This window comes from Hyaena hyaena, unplaced genomic scaffold (genome assembly GCF_003009895.1).
Source record: "Hyaena hyaena isolate Hyena2069 unplaced genomic scaffold, ASM300989v1 scaffold_1208, whole genome shotgun sequence".
NCBI lineage: Eukaryota > Metazoa > Chordata > Mammalia > Carnivora > Hyaenidae > Hyaena > Hyaena hyaena.
Genome location: NW_024081832.1, coordinates 323,571 through 339,782, shown reverse-complemented (window position 1 = coordinate 339,782; position 16,212 = coordinate 323,571). Strand labels below are relative to the sequence as shown.

General features: G+C 44.8%; 1 protein-coding gene across 1 annotated transcript in view; it reads right to left on the bottom strand.

The window, feature by feature from the left end:
- SPOCK1 (SPARC (osteonectin), cwcv and kazal like domains proteoglycan 1) overlaps nt 1-16,212 on the bottom strand; it is a 294,180-nt gene that overhangs the window by 140,592 nt on the left and 137,376 nt on the right. The window lies entirely within an intron of this gene.

The following is a 16,212-nucleotide window of genomic DNA, read 5'->3' as shown; positions in this document are numbered from 1 at the left end:
GTATCCCTGTCCTAGTTCTTGGAAATGTCAACCTTGACCTGCAAGTCCACACACTAAGGATTTCCTGCTCTTGCTTCCCATTGGACCCTGCTGCTCCTCACACAGATATCCATACCCTCAGCAGTAAAGGCAAGTCCCACCTCTTGCCACTTCCCCACAGCTGACACTAAGGAGGGCACTGATGACATCAACTGTGGTCCAATTTCACTTGGCTATGACCAGAGTAGAGCCACAGCCAGTACCTACAGCAAAACAGTGGCTGGAAAGACTCTTCGAGAATAATTTTTTCAGCAAGAAGTAGATGTACAGGTATATATTTCCTGATATCGATCCCACATGATGAAATTCAACAATCTGTGTTAAAAATTTTTAATGATATACTGGGGGTGGGGACTGCCAAGAGTATATGTAGCACTGCTGACTTTTTTCCTTTTGGTTATAGAAGAAAGCCCCTTCACTGGATCCAATACCTTGAAACTCCAACAGGTTTGCCTAACTTTAGATAGAATTGTTTTACTCTACAAAGAGTGAAGCAATGAAATTTTTTCTTGTTTTACAAAGAGTAAAGCAAGGCTCGATGGTAGGGAACAGGAGCAGGACTCCAGGAGTTTTGTGTGACTACGACCTGCCAGTCTAAGGGTCCTGAACACACACACCCTGACTCCTCACACACCATGACTCTCTGACAGTAGATGCTGTACAACCCCATTTTACAAAAGGGAGAAGCTGAGGCTTACGTAGCCAGTCACAGTCCCAGGACCTATTCCTCTGTCCTGTCTGTGATCTCTCATCAGCTCTATGGCAGACCCGTAAACCCAGAGGCCTGAGAACCCAATCCAGGGAGGGTCTCTTCCCAGCAAGCATCATGTTTGTTTGCTGGCAGCCAGCACCACGTGCATTTTATTCTCTTGTTAATATCAAACTGCCCATTCAAAAAGAAGATTGAATTTGTTTGCAAAATCAGGACTAATTGCTTCTAAAACAAGAATGGAAGATAACTCAAATAGCTGATGTGGTGGCTACTTTGAACCAGAGACAAAATAATGAATGTTAATTGAAATGAAAACATGTTAGCCATTGAAATAATCTGTCATGTAAAATGATGCTATAATTCCTCTGTTGTTAGGGTTATTTGAGTCATTATACAAAGTCATAAAATTACACAGGAAGAGCATAATGGCCTGTGTCATTTACAAAAGCTGCTTTGATGACAGAGACAAGCTCTCATGTGAGACACTCTCCATCCTGGTATCCTTGGGCTCCTGAGTCCTCACTGTCTTCCAAAGGAAGAATATTACAGATGCAAGATCCTGTTCAAAGACAGACTGATTTTTCTGATACACAGAGGCCCATTAGAGAACAAAAGGAAAAGCTGTCAGTATGCATGGAGTAACTATGTGTCCATAAGTACTACTGGGCACCCACAGGGTATAAAGATGTGTTTATAGATGCTTGAGATTTCAAGGGCAAATACATAATGATAGCAGCTATGCATTTATAGGGACTTACTATTCTGCTGATACTGTTACTACCACCCATAATAACTAATATGTTTTGAGCTCTCACAATGTTCTAGGTACTGTTTCAAGCCCTTCACACAATATGCCTTATTTACTCCTCCCAACGCCCCCAAGACAGAGAAAAGATGCAGTGGAACATGGGGAGCTGTGCTGTGGGGGTGTGAGTCAAGGAGTCTGTGGGAGCAAAGCACACTTGAGGGGATGGGAAGGACCATGCATGGTGGGGTCCCAGTCATCAGGGGTGGACATCCCAACTGATCCACCAATTCAAGCTGACACAACAACCACCAGAAAGCCAGCACTTCTGTCTGGCTTCCCCCAATGTGACTTGACCCAGATGAGGAGGGTGAGGCCCATGACCTCTTCCAAGTCAGAAGAGACAAGCGCCTCGTAGCAAGGAGACAGCTCTCAGTTCACAGGCATGCTTCCAAACCATCAACTAAAAACGTTTCCAAAGCACCTTCAAACTCTTAGGATAACTGCATATTTTTAAAAGTTTTAGAGCAGAATCAGGGCCACCAGAAAATTATGTGCCTAGGAGTGCAAGGAATTCCCAAAAGCAGGAACATCTTTCCAGGTATATGTGAATGTCAACTCAAGTCTTCATGACCTGCCTGCCATCTTGTTAATATCAAATGTGTAGTAGCCGAGGCAGCTGGGGATGAATCTACTCTTCATAGATGAGATGATTCAACAGCCAGATGAGAGTGTCCAACAACATTGTGTGTGTAGGTGTAAATGAACTCAGAGAGATGAAGAAGGCACACACCGGAGGGAACACACCATCAGCGGGGGAAGCCTGAGGGCATGAGAAAGGGAACTGATGCTGTGTTACTCTATATATCTATTAATCTGACTCGCTTACAATCATGTGTTGCTCGTCGAATTTGTTCCAAATCTATAACAGAAATGCATGTTTAGGGGTGCCTGGGTGGTTCAGTTGGTTAAGTGTCTGACTCTTGATTTCAGCTCAGCGCACAATCTCATGGTTCATGGGTTTGAACCTTGCATTGGGCTCTGCTGTCAGCTTCAGATTCTCTCTCTCCATCTCTCTGCTCCTCTCTCTCTCTCTCAAAATAAACAAACTTAAAAAAATTTTTTTAAAGAAATGCATTTTCAGAATTTTTAAAGAAATGCATTTTGCCAAACCCACACCTGCCGGCCAGTTCTCCACATCTCCAGTTTTGTTTAAATAAGCCAGGGTGGTTGGAAAGGAACAAAAAGCTCCTATGTGCAGGAAGGAAGGCTGAAAGAAAGTGAGTTAGTTCACCTGGATAAAGGTGACCAGGCCTCAAAGGTTTCATTGAAGACTCAGGGGTCAGATCGCTGTATCTGAACTAAATTTCCAAATTATTTTGACGGTTTGAGGAAAGCTATCAAAACATAAGATATAAACATTCTAAGTGCAGCTAGGATTCTAGACATAGTCTTTACTTTTTCAGCAAACACTTATTAAATACCTACTATGTGCCAGGAATTGGGCAAAGATAATGCGAGCACTGTAATCAATAGACTTCTAATAAACATATATCACATGTAACCATTATTACTAAACTGTAAAGATCATAATGGCTCTGAATGTCTGCAGTGACTTGAGGTAGGTGCTACCTTGAATTAACACTTTTATTCTTACTCACATCTTGAGACACTACAGATTCTCACAGACTGCTAACTTCTCCAAGAAAATCTCTACACAGCAAGAAATTTGCTGTCCATTTCAGGAACCCATCTTCACCAAGCCATCCTGTCTTTACAAAGGCCAAAGCCATATGTGGCCAAAAGGGCAGGAAGAAAACGAACTTGCAAGACAACAAACACAGATGTCTTCCTCCATCTTTTTTCAACATTACTTGAAATCCAGGTTTCCTTATTCTTTTTTTTTTTTTAATTTTTTTTTTTTTTATTTATTTCTATGAGAGAGAGAGACAGCGTGAGCAGGGGAGGGTCAGAGAGAGAGGGAGTCACAGACTGAAACAGGCTCCAGGCTCTGAGCTGGCAGTCAGCACAGAGCCCGACGCGGGGCCCGAACCCATGAACTGCGAGATCATGACCTAAGTGAAAGTCGGACGCTTAACCGACTAAGCCACCCAGGCGCCCCAAAGTTTCCTTATTCTTGAAACCAAATATGTATGTCCAGGGATCCTACTTCTAGCCTAAACTATGCTCTTGGTGTTTCCTGACCAGATCAGGAAGATTAGCAGGCTGATGTGATTATGTAAATTCCACTAACAGGTTAGAGTCATCTCCCATTTAGAGAATGAAAGAGCATGGCCAGTGGACCCAAAGGGTCTGGGAGGCTAAGACAGTGGGGATTTAATTCAGAGTTCAGCCTGGTGAACGAATGTGGCCATGGCGGCCTACAAGTAACAAAAATCCATGCATGTGAGCACACGCACTCACACAGACTCACACATAGGGCCCAAGTAAGACTGCTTTCTGAAGGAAAATGCCAAGCTAGCAGTGTAATAGCAAGCTATTAGGGAAATATAAATGAACCCTTGAGCTTTCTTTATTCCCGTAGCATAATGGATGGTGGTATACTCAGTTTTAAAAATCTATCTCTTCCTAAAAGGTGGCAGAAAAGAAACTGTGACTATTACCCACTGACCTTAGGCAGCCCTGTTTGATTTCTTGTTTTACTGCTCTCCTTTGTTTGCTGGCCCAATAAAGACAGGTCCCTTTCCAGCCCTGAGATCTTAGTGGAAATCTTTAGCAATGGACACACTAGTTGGAAAAAAAATCAAATGATAATCAAGCAAGCCCAAGGCTGAGAATTTCATTTGGCCTCCCTGCTTGAGCACTGTAATCCTGACCCTTAGCAGGAGGGGCCAGAACCACTGAAGGTTGTGCTAACACAGCTTCCAGCTAATTGTTTGTGAGCGCTCAGATGTGCACATAGGGTACGGGCACGCATGTGCACTTCCACCATCGGCTCTGCTGCTGTGAAAACATGTGCTTAAATTCCAGGGAGACAATGAATTATTATGGGTGTGTACAGGAGAGAGAGAATACACACATTCGTTTTAGAGTCACCAGCAACAAAGTACTCTGTTCTGGAAGGGCTGTGTATGCCCAACGTTAGGAAGAACAAGTTAGCAAAATGAAGCCTGTGTGGGGAGACCTCACTGCATCAGGGACACTGCTCTTCACAAGACAGATCCAGAGACAGACAGGAAGCTGACTGGCTCATGGCATTCGAGGAGCTGGACACCATCATCCTCACACCATCAACAGTGGGCCATTCCCCAAAAGCGCTGCAGGAGGCAGAAACAGCCACACCAGCATCATGACTTTCCCCCAACCAGAAAGCTCTTTTCACAGTGTCACAGGACAGAAGCTGGAGCCTTGACAAGGCTCTGTGGCCTTCACTGGTGTGGAGCTTTCTGGATGGGTGGCCAGAAACTAAGGCTAACTCTAGTGGCTTGGGTCTTCTCTAACACTGGTCTTCTCCTGCCACTTTTCTCCCAGCCTTCCGCAAGCACCTGCTCAAATGCCACCTCCCTCTGAGGGGATTTCAGACATTCTACCCCTTCTTCCAAGGTTCTTCCAAATCCCTTGGAAGCTCTTTATCATCAGTCACTGAGCTATCCTCAGTCAGGTTCCCAGTCATTCCCATGTACAGACACAATGCTCCAATATGTGTTGGCACAGGGAAGAATAAATCAACACGTCCCAATGCTATTCCACAGCAGAACCTAGACCAACGTGCAGAAGTTACCAACAGCAAAAACTTTCATCTCACTATAAGGAAGATACCTCATACAGTGAGTAAGAGCGGTACAGAGATAGGCCGTCTATCTGAGAAGGCTAGGGAAGGAGGCTCTGAACAGTGAGAGGTCACCTAGAGGAAGGGAGTTCTAAAGAAGGCACATGATGATTCGTGTAAGCATTCCTCTGTGGATGGACAGTGAGGAGGTTGTTTCCATTTCTGCAAAATTGTCATCAAGTGCACTGAATGCTCTCGGATATCAATCTTAGTGTGTATCTCTCTTTGTTTCCACTAGATAGATTTTCCAAAATGGAATCATGGGGTCAATGAGGCCAAACTGCCCACCAGAAATGTAGCAATTTACACTGCCATCAACAGCACCCTGCTGGGACCATCATCCCCTTACCCCAAACTTCCACTCTGCACGTTTCTACCAGGTATTACTCTGAAGCCAAGTGTTTGGACCACCACCAAAGGTCCACAAATAATCAATCGAGTCATAAAGAGCAACAAACCAATGCTGTCCCCTAATACCAGATGAAAACATGACACATAGGGAAACTGGTAAAGCTGGAGAGAGTGGGTAGATTAGGAGGAAATCAAACGTCACCCCAATGTGTTCCTATAGGTGGGGAGGTGCACTGTGGGCTCACACTGGAAAACAGCAGCTGCAGGCTGAGAACCCTCCCAGCGGGTGGGTAGTCCACTGCCCACCCCTCTCCTTCTCCCCAGATCAGAGAAGCACCCAAAGGATGCTGCCTATTGCCTTCCTGGGCTTCCTCCTGGCTGAGCAGGCAACATGGGCCACGCATGCCTGCTCAATCTTGTTCTGAAGGCCGGAAGGGCCAGTCCCATGGCCCAAGGGGTAGAGGGGTCAGACCTCATAGAGAAGAGATCCTGGAGTCTGCAAGCCTCCTGGATGAAGCAGAAGGATGAATGCAGGCCAGTCTCAGGGGAGCCATGGGGGAGGGGTGCCACTCTAGGTAGGTCCTGCTCATGACAGCTGCCAGAGTGGATGTCCATGTGTGTCCCTTCCTTCCTGAAGGCAGACTCAAAGGCCACTCTGAAGCACTGTGAAGAACAAACCTCCAGCCCTAAGAGACTCAAGAGGTCAATGAGACAACATGACATCTTAATACCTCCAAGGCCAAGCAGCTGAACTTTAGCTGGGCCTAGTCTCTTAGCACAGAGACAGGATGGCAAAGAGACAGGGAATCACAGGATAGGCCACCAGGTCAGGAGAGAGTACAGAGGCTTTATTCCTTCCCAAGAACAGGGCCACTTTCACACAAGACTGACACACTGCCTCCTATTTCCCTGCGTGGGGGTTCACAGGGACCTTCTGAGCATGTCCCTGGTGTTCAAGAATGTGGTAGGAAAATGGGATAAAATACGGACAACCCTGGCCTGACTTGGAGCATTGCTTTGTGACGCACTGACCGATCTGAGCTCCTCATTAAAGACACGAGCCTGGTCCTGCATCCCCAGCTTCCTTCTTGACTTAAATGACTCATTTATCCCTTCAATATGTCATGAACATGTGCCAAGACCTGAGCTCATGCTCCAGAGGGAGTGTGGGCAGTGCAAGCAAGGGAGGTTAGCATCACAAGCAGTAAGTGTGTACCCTGCCAGAAGGGAACCACTAATCATGACAACTGACACCATTCAGAACGTTAAAAATAGCAGGGCCTTTGCACGTGTGAGCTCATGAGGCCTGAGCAACTCTGGGAGGTTTGGGGGATCGATCCTCTATCTAGATTCACTGAAGAACTGGAGACTCAGAAAGGAGATGGACTTTTATGGAGCACCTACTATGTGCCAGCACGATGTCTACCACTTTCCTTATAACAGTTCCATGAGCTAGTTTTAAAGTCAGCCTTTGCTAAGGAAATGGGGATTTAGTTCAGACAAGTGTCTCAAGGACAGAGTGGCTCTCGCACAGAAAGGTGAGCTTCAGGGCAGCCCTGCTGTGGCCCCCCACCTCTACCACAAAATGGTTGTACAACACTGAGAAAGTCACAGTGTGCTTGAGCCACAGTGACCTCACATACTTGTAAACCACTAGGAATACTAGTAAAGACCACCCATGTCCCAACCCCACTGTAGCTGAAAGTGGTCATCCCCTTCTTGGAACTTTAACTTTACTCCACGGCACTTTTTATTTTCTGGTTTAGATTATATATATCTTTGCCCCTAATATCCTCTCAGAGGCCACAAGCTTCAATGAGATCTATGTGGACATACATAGACAATCAGGGCCTCCAACATTTTTCACACAGTATACAATGTGGCTTTAAACAATGAGAATTCAAGAAAACTCAGTCCATCTGAAGGCACACAATTCTGTCACTCTCCCACTTAAAGCCACACAAGATGCCCCTTGTCACCTGGCCTGAAAGCCAAATCTGCCCCATGGCTTTCAAGGCTCTTCAGGCTCTGGTGCCACTGCACCTTCTGGTCTCAGGCAGCCATGCACCTCTCAGTCACTGCCTTCCTGGAGCACAGGCCTCTGTCCTCCCTCTTCCTTCCTTTAGGACACCAAGTCTTATCCCCTTCCCTGACTCAGGACCTTTGCAAAGGCTGTTCCCTTCTGTGAGAACACTTCTCCCTATTCTTTGCCCACCTGGCACCTATCACCTTTCACCAACCCAAAGTGTCTCCCTTGTTCGACCAACTAAAGGGATTCTGTTAGGACACTCTGCTCTTATCCCACTTGAGGCTTACAACAATTTATTAGATACTTAATTTCCTTTTCGCTATCTTTTTCATAGACTTTCCTCTCCACAAGGCCAAATTATGTCCATTCATCATATTATTCCAAACACATAGCAGGGTCTGGCACATGGAAGGCACCCTAAATAGGTGTTGAATCCAGAAATTATCAAAGACACCAACTTAGTGGATTCTGAGTTAATGACCTTTAACCCACCATCACTGGTTTATGTGAGCTGTTTTCTGAGGGCTAATCCTGCCAAAATCATGACAAGTCCTAAAGCCCTTTATCACCATCACTATTTTCACAGATGGCCTCCCCTGGCATCTGCTGAGAGGAAGACTCTAATTCCAGGCTGGACCAGAGCCCTGCCATCTTGTCTTCCACTTGGGAATTACTCATAGCCATGAAGGTTTGAGCCAGGGCCTCCTTCCTCCCATCAGGTAATGCAAAGTGGGACTTGCGGTTCAGTGGAAAGCAGGACACACCAGCACCTCTAGCTGTGGCAAGATCACGGGCAAGGCAGGCTGTAAGAAGGCCCTTTCCCAACTCGCTAATACAGCTGCCATCTGTTTCCGTGTGTGCCCATTAAAAACATCGTTTAAGAGGGTACCTTGGAAAGGTACCAAGGTCCCCAAACTAATTAACTTTCATCTCTCCTGTCCCTCTGTGCTTGGAGGACCCTGCCCTCTGCCCACCCCCTCCATGAGGAACATTAATGACAGGACATTAGCCTGAGAACATTCTATTTAAAACAAAAGTACTTCTAAAGATAGCCTTGGATGCCCATCTAAATCATCATGAGTCCATTTTCTGGCCCCAGAACCTGCATGGTCAGGGCCCCAGATGGGCCCTACCGTGGTGCCTGATATCCATAAAGAATGTCTTTCATGGTTCATTGGTTGAATTAATCTGATATAAAATGTCTAAACTGGAAAACCTACAAATTGGGATCTTGATGAGTTTAGGCAGAAGAGCAAGCAGGGCCACATCAGATTTATTAATAACAAAGGCAAAGGAAAGTAATTTCAGAAAATTAAAGCAGAAGTTTGTGAAGGGGGAAATTCAATCTGACCCCTTTTGTAAAAGATGATGTGCTTTGTGAGGGGCCACAGAGGCCTTGCTCTCCCTGCCCCAGATACCTGGATACTCCTCTCTCTCTGGATGCTGTAAAGTGCCCCCAGAATGTGTGGGAAACCAAACACCTTCAGCGAGTTGCAGAGGGGACTTGAGCTGGTCTGTTTCCTAGCATTTAGGGACGGACATGCTAATGTAATGCTTCATACCTGCATGCTTCCCAGCATGCCCTGAGCCCTGGTGGAAATCACACCTAGTGATTACCTCTTCAAAACCAGCACACCCACCTCAATCTCCTCTTTCTAATCCACTTAAATCTGAGGCATGAAATATGCCTCTCTGTACATTTCTTAATAGACAGAGACACCAATAACAAGGCAAATGGGAGCCCCTCATCGAGGAGAACCACACAGCAGGGTAATGCACTTAGGCTTTCTAACAAGAGACAGAGGTAGGAACTGAGAGGGAGGTTTTAACATTAGTCCCTGACCCTGTGAGCAGACATTCCCAACACCACAGACTCCTGGCTTTCTACCCTTCCAGCAACTTTGTACATGATGCACATTCTGGGAATATAACCATAAAATGCTTCCAATCTCCCACAGATATAACATGGCTTTAAAAGAAAAAAGGACATGATTCAGTGCATTGGGTATTCCAGAAAATACCTGGAAATATGAACCACCCTCTCTAGAAAGGGGGCTTCTCGAGCAGCTCAACCCAGTGGCAGGTGCCAGAGAGGGCTCTGGAGGGCAGAGGCTCTGGTCCTTACGAGTCACACCTAGAAACACATGTCCAGCCAGCCAGGATGCCATCAGACTCTCTGGGAGAGCTCACCAGTCACTTTCCCATCTTAAGGTATCTCCATCTTTAGGTACAACCTCGTTGGCATTGGCAGCAGAGTTTTTAAAAAGCGGGGGAGGAACAACTCAGAGCAAAATTTGGGTCTGGTAAACATTACTGACAATCATGATTTTTAATGTGTTTATTAAACTCCCCTAGTGAATCTGCCTTCCAAAGTAAGATCCGCCTCTCACTGAGTCCCCTTTGTTCCAGGGACTAAACATTCTACACAATTACTCCCATCCTCATTATGAATAGCTTTTTACTCTCTGCTGCTCTTTTCCTCAAGCTCGTGCAATCAATACTCTCAGTTTCAGAGAGGAAAACAAAGGAACAGAGAAGGTAACTATGAGAAGTCAACAAGACTCCTTTTGCAAAGTGTGTCTAACATGGCAAGTGGTCAAGAAGTGGCATCTCTGGAAGCAACCTCTCTCCCCTTTGTTTTCCTCAGGTGACCAAGGGTAAAGAGATCACAGTGTTGGTTCCTGTTTATTACAGGTAGCTGATTCAGAAGTGGGCTTAACCCCAAAACTCAGCTGCATAAATTCCAACAATTGTTTAGAAATATCACCAAGCCCTCATCAAGACTTTAGCCAGGCCCAGAACAGAGAAAATGAAGATCCCTCAAGGTTAAAAGAGAACACACGGGCCCCTGGAGAAAAAGTGTGAGCTATATAAAGACTAAATCATAATAAGGAATACCAACATGATCACACTCTGGTAACTGGACATGCCTTGAGCTGTGAAAGTACCAGAATGCCACTCAGACACCCGGAAGCACTCACTTTCTACATGACCATGTGTCTTCCAAACCAAGAGAGATATGTGTATGTATAATCAACCCGTTCAAAGCCCCTGTAGCAGGAGGCAGTGCTTTGTTGTAAAACAAAACTGAGATGAAATAACCATCATCCTTTCAAATGTCCTCGGAGAGTTTGGTATTTGAGGCACATTCTGTCATGTACTTCTCTCTGACCTCAAACACTTTGATTCTCTTTTTCCAAGTTCACATAAAAGACAGAAAGCTCTCAGATTGGTCTATGGCACCATGAGCCTCAACTGAATCTGAATTCTTTGCTGGTGCAGAGAATTCGTTGTTATTCCGGATAATTAGGAAGCAGAGATAAAGGGCCATTACGTTAGAGAGGCCTAGCCCACTGGGAAGACTGGCCGTCGGCTCCTTGTTTAGAAACAGATTAGTTCCCACTGCTCCCAGAAGGCTTCCAAGGGTATGCTCAGATATTCTAAGTCCCATCCTGACACCCTTTCCTCCTGTTCACAATACACTTGCAGAATTTGAGAATGTGGCTTGTCTGCAAGGCTTAAAACAAATGCTTCAATTTTCTATTCTCCAAATGAAAATCAATGGTAACAGAGAGGTAAAATCAATGTTCATGGCTCTGTAGGGAGAATCCCACCCCCAGCTCCCGCCCACCCAGAGCAATAGATCAGAACTAGCCATCCTGACTGGCAGTGAATCCCTGAGAGCAGAGACCTCTGTGGCTTGTATGACTTTCTGCCCATCCCTCTGTTCCCCAAGAGGGTATTTTCTTTAAGAAAGCCTAAGACAGTATTTCTAAAACCTGAGTCAGGAAGAATAGCACACTGTTGCAGTAAAAACTCTTTTTCCTCTAATGAATCCTTTTGCCGGTGGGATCTTTGGCATCTCAGAACAGAGAGTGACTATTTCCCTAAGGATCCATCCTGTATTATCTAGTCTTAATGACCGCTCAGACACCCCCTGACCTGCTCCCCCAGACAACCAATGATCTGCTTTCTGTCACCAGAGATGAGCTTGCATACTGGAGAAGTATAAATAAATAAAAATCATCCAGGATATACTTTGTTTTTTTTTGGTCTGGGTTCTTTTGCTTAGCATAGTTATTATGAAATTTATTCATGGTGATGGATGCACCAGTAGCCTATTTCTTTTTTTTTTTTTTTACTTTTTTAAATNGGGAAGGGGGGAGAGAGAGAGGGAGACACAGAATCTGAAGCAGGCTCCAGGTTCTCAGTTGTCAGCACAGAGCCCAGTGCAGGGCTCGAACTCACTAACCATAAGATCATGACCTGAGCTGACACTTAACTGACTGAGCCACCCAGGCACCCTGTCCTTTTATTGCTGAGTAGTGATCCATTGTATAGATGAACCACAATTTGTTTATCCATTCACCCATTGATGGACATTTGAGTTGCTTCCTGCTCTTGGCTATTACAAGTAAAGCTGCTATGAATATTCATGAGTGAGTCTTTGAATGGACATAAGGTTTCATTACATAATCCAGATAAAAACCATTTGTCAAATCTGTGTTTTGTAAATATTTTCTCTTCATGTGGCTCATCCTTTTATTCTTTTTATTTTTGTAAAAGTATCTTCTGAAGATCAAGTTTTTAATTTTGATGAAATCCAATATTTTTATTTTACTATTATTATTATTTTCTTGCTTTTACAGTTCATGCTTTTTTGTGTCCCAAGAAATCTTTGTCAAACTCAAGGTTACTACTCCTGCTATTCCTGTTTTCTTATAAAAGTTTTATATTCTTAGCTCTTATATTTAGGTCTATGATTCATTTCCAGTTTTTTGGGGGTTTTTTGTTTGTTTAAAAGAGAGAGAGCTGGAGCGGGGGAGAGGGGAAGAGGGAGAGAGACAGAAAATCCCGAGCAGGCTCCACACTCAGTGCAGAGCCTGATGTAGAGCTCGATTCCACGACCCTGGGATCATGATCTGAAAAGAAACCAAGAGTCAGATGCTCAACCAATGGAGCCTCCAAGGCACTCCCCAAGTTCATATTTTATATACTATGTTATATAATCTTTAACATTTATATCTACAGGGGCACCTGGCTGGCTCATTCAGTTGAGCATCCAATTTTGGCTCAGGTCACGACCTCACGATTTGTGGGTTCAAGCCCTCTGTTGGGCTCTGTGCTGACGGCTCAGAGCCTGGATTCTGCTTCAGATTGTGTGTGTGTGTGTGTGTTTGCCTCCCCCGCTCATGCTGTCTCTCAAAAATAAATGTTTAAAAAATTTTTAAAGTTGTATCTACAAAGAGTTGTTGTATCATAAAAATAGTCATTTATAAAAATTAACTGAAGAAAGCCCAATACAAATTTTTATATATAGGATAAGCACAACTTGATGATCAAATTTTAAGAAAAATGAACCAATGGATGAGACCTATGACTAGAAAAAAGAAGGGATGGCAATGTGCTGGGGTATTTCATTACTGTTTTTAGCTTATGCAAACATTGCCTATTTCTTAATTCTTTTTACTTTTCTGTATTTTTAGTGTCTCCTGTAATAAGCATCGAAGATTATTAAAAATTAATTAGAGTAATTTTAAAAAATCATTTAAGTGAAGGTTTCCCCACTCCAGGCAGCCTTCACAGTGCTCTTTAGTGCTTAAATGGCCCCTTCAGAGAACCCAAAAGGTGAACCCACTACCAAGAATTCACCTGCTCCCAAGGCTGCTCACCGTGGCTTGACAGCAAGAGAAGACAAAGCAAAGAATTTCTGAGGAGAATTCTCCAGAGAATGTGAGATTACCTGAAGCCTCTAGATGAAACCAGATGCAAACTCAAATCTAAATACCACTCTAATAAAGGAGAATTCCAGAAAAGGGAGACCCCACATGGCATCCCATCAAAATGCTTGCCCATCTGCCCAGATGTTCTTTGGTCACAGATGTGTACATCAAACAGCTTCTCCACTCACTCAGTCTCAATGGGCAAGGAGAGCTAATGAAATTCTCTCGCTGATGCGCTCACTGTCCTCTGTCTCAATCCATTTGACAAGACAGCCTAAGTCTGCAGCCTCATAATCAGCCTAAGGCTGGCCCAGCCGCCTCTCCGTGTGTGTGCAGCGCTGACGATTGGGCAAGTGGGATTTGCCTCTTGAGCTGCTGCAGAGGCCAGACTGGCTGATGGGATTGTCTACAGATGTTTCACAGAGAGAAAGATTACTTCCCTGATTGATGAATAAATAGAGTTGTCAACACTGTCTCCTTGGTCAGAGGGGACCCCTGAATTATCATGTGGCAGGACAGATGCTTCATCTGGGAAGGTGTCCAAGACCCTAAGAAGAGGTATGTGCTTGACTGATATGGCGGGCCGAGTTATTCAGTGTCTGGGAGGGAGGTGGGGAGGTTGGATTCACAATGGCCACAAACACTACTGCAGAGCCAGTCCCTGGCTTGGACTACCTCCCAAATCTGGATAAGGGAATGGACAGTGTGCCTCAATCACTGCCTCCTCTTTCAGCTGTTTTTCCAACAAACAAAAGGTCCCTATCATCAGGAATGCAGCCATCTTCTTAGTACTTACCTGCTGTGAATCACAAAGAGAGCAGCAGAAATGACACTGTAATCCTCATGCTAAACCTCATAGCTTCCCTGAGAAGGAAGGACAAGCAGGCATAGTCACATGAGGAAGGAGGCCAGGCACCTGGAGGTGGCTACCTTCTTCTTAGAAACATGCAACTGTGGGGTCTCCTGGCTGACCTTCCAAAATGAATGACACAATAACTATTCATCATAATTGTTCTAACAAGTGGAAGACAAGCCATCATCATGTGACACTAGACTATATACCTTACGCAACTGCATGTCACTGAACTCACAAAGGACATGCACACAAGAGCTCCTGTAAGGATTAGCAGCAATTACTACCTATAAGCTCTCTTTGAGAATCACTAGTGGGCAGCGCCTGGGTGGCTCAGTCTAACAGTCAAGCGTCCGACTCTTGATTTCTGCTCAGGTCATGATATCATGGTTTGGTTCATGAGTTCGAGCCCCGAGTTGGGCTCTACACTGACAGTGCGGGGCCTGCTTGGGATTCTCTCTCCCTTTCTGTGCCCCTCCTGGATGCATGCATGTTCTCTCTCTCTCTGCCTCCCTCCCACTCAAAATAAATAAATAAAGATTAAAAAAAAAAAAAAAGGAATCATGAGAGGGTGTATCCCAATAAAGAGGAAAGAGGAATGGGTAAGTATTTTCATTAAATCCATTTTATAGATGATGAAGCACAAATACTGAAAGGTAAGGTAAATGCCAAGGTCACAGAGCAAGGAAGTAGCCAGCCTGGTAACAGAGCCCAGGTTGGTCTCATTCCCAAATCCACACTCTTAGTCACTGCAATCTTGTGGCCACCAGAAGATGTGGGAGATGAGCATTATGCTTTCCACACAAGTAAACAAGGGTGGTGCCCCAACAAAGAAACAAGGCACGCCCAGACAGACACAACTTACACCTGGATATGCGTGAATACCAATAAGGCTGCAGCCTGCATCTTGCACAGATTTGAGCTTAAGGCTGAAAATCTCTTGTCTGTCACATTCAGAAAGGCTTTATTCTAGAAGGAAACAGGCAGTGGTCTATCCATGTTGCACATCCATACGCACACAAACACAACCAGATGGCTAAAATCTAGAGCCTCCAAAGGGTATTTGGGTATTTGCAGCAAAAGAGGCCCTATCATACCACATTCAGAGAAGGAAGAAATCATATGCAGGGTGAGACTCTAGGAGAGTTTTCTCAGAGTATGTATGCCCGGACAATAATTTATAGTGACAACAACCACCAACTTTTTCTTTTTACATCCCATTCCACAATGAACTTGATTTTCCCTGAGGGGAGGCAAGTATGTAGTTCAGTGTGTAACACAAGCCTAGCACATGGTAGGTATTTGGTATCTTTTTGTTAAATGATAGTGAATAAACGGAGAGACAAGGACAAGATGAAGGGAGAGGCCAACATATGGTAGTAAAAGAAAACATGAGTTTTGGAGCTGGACAATCCTGGGTTTTAATCATGACTGTCCATGACTAGATGTATAAGCCAATTACTAACGCTTCTATCTCACTACCCTCGTTTTTAGAGTGTAGACAAAAATAAATCCCACTTGGCAAAAAAAGAATTCAAGGATGTGGTGCTGAGCACAATGCCTGGCACGTGCTAGGGTTTGGGAGTGAGATCTATCTTTACTTCCAGGGAGAACACTCCAGTCTGAGGGAAAGAGTAAAACACATTATACCTTGCATCTCAGTGTTACGGAGACAAAGGGTTACTGTTTTTAGGTGACCATGAAGGTAGATCTGTAGGGACTAGGTTGTAGAGGCAAAGAGAGTGAGGGCTCTGGTCCAAGGAGTTTCTCTCCTGGACCACGATGGAACTTCCCAGACAGGTTAGGAGGAAACCACTTAGGGAAGGGAGGGAAATTAAAACACTTCCCCAAAGGAGCAGCCAATGGGACCAGCATTGCTTAGACCTGAAGAATTGAAGGAAGGGACAGGACCTATCCTGCATGGTCCCCTGGATGAGATGGAGCTAATGAGCAGAAGCCACAGGAGATGC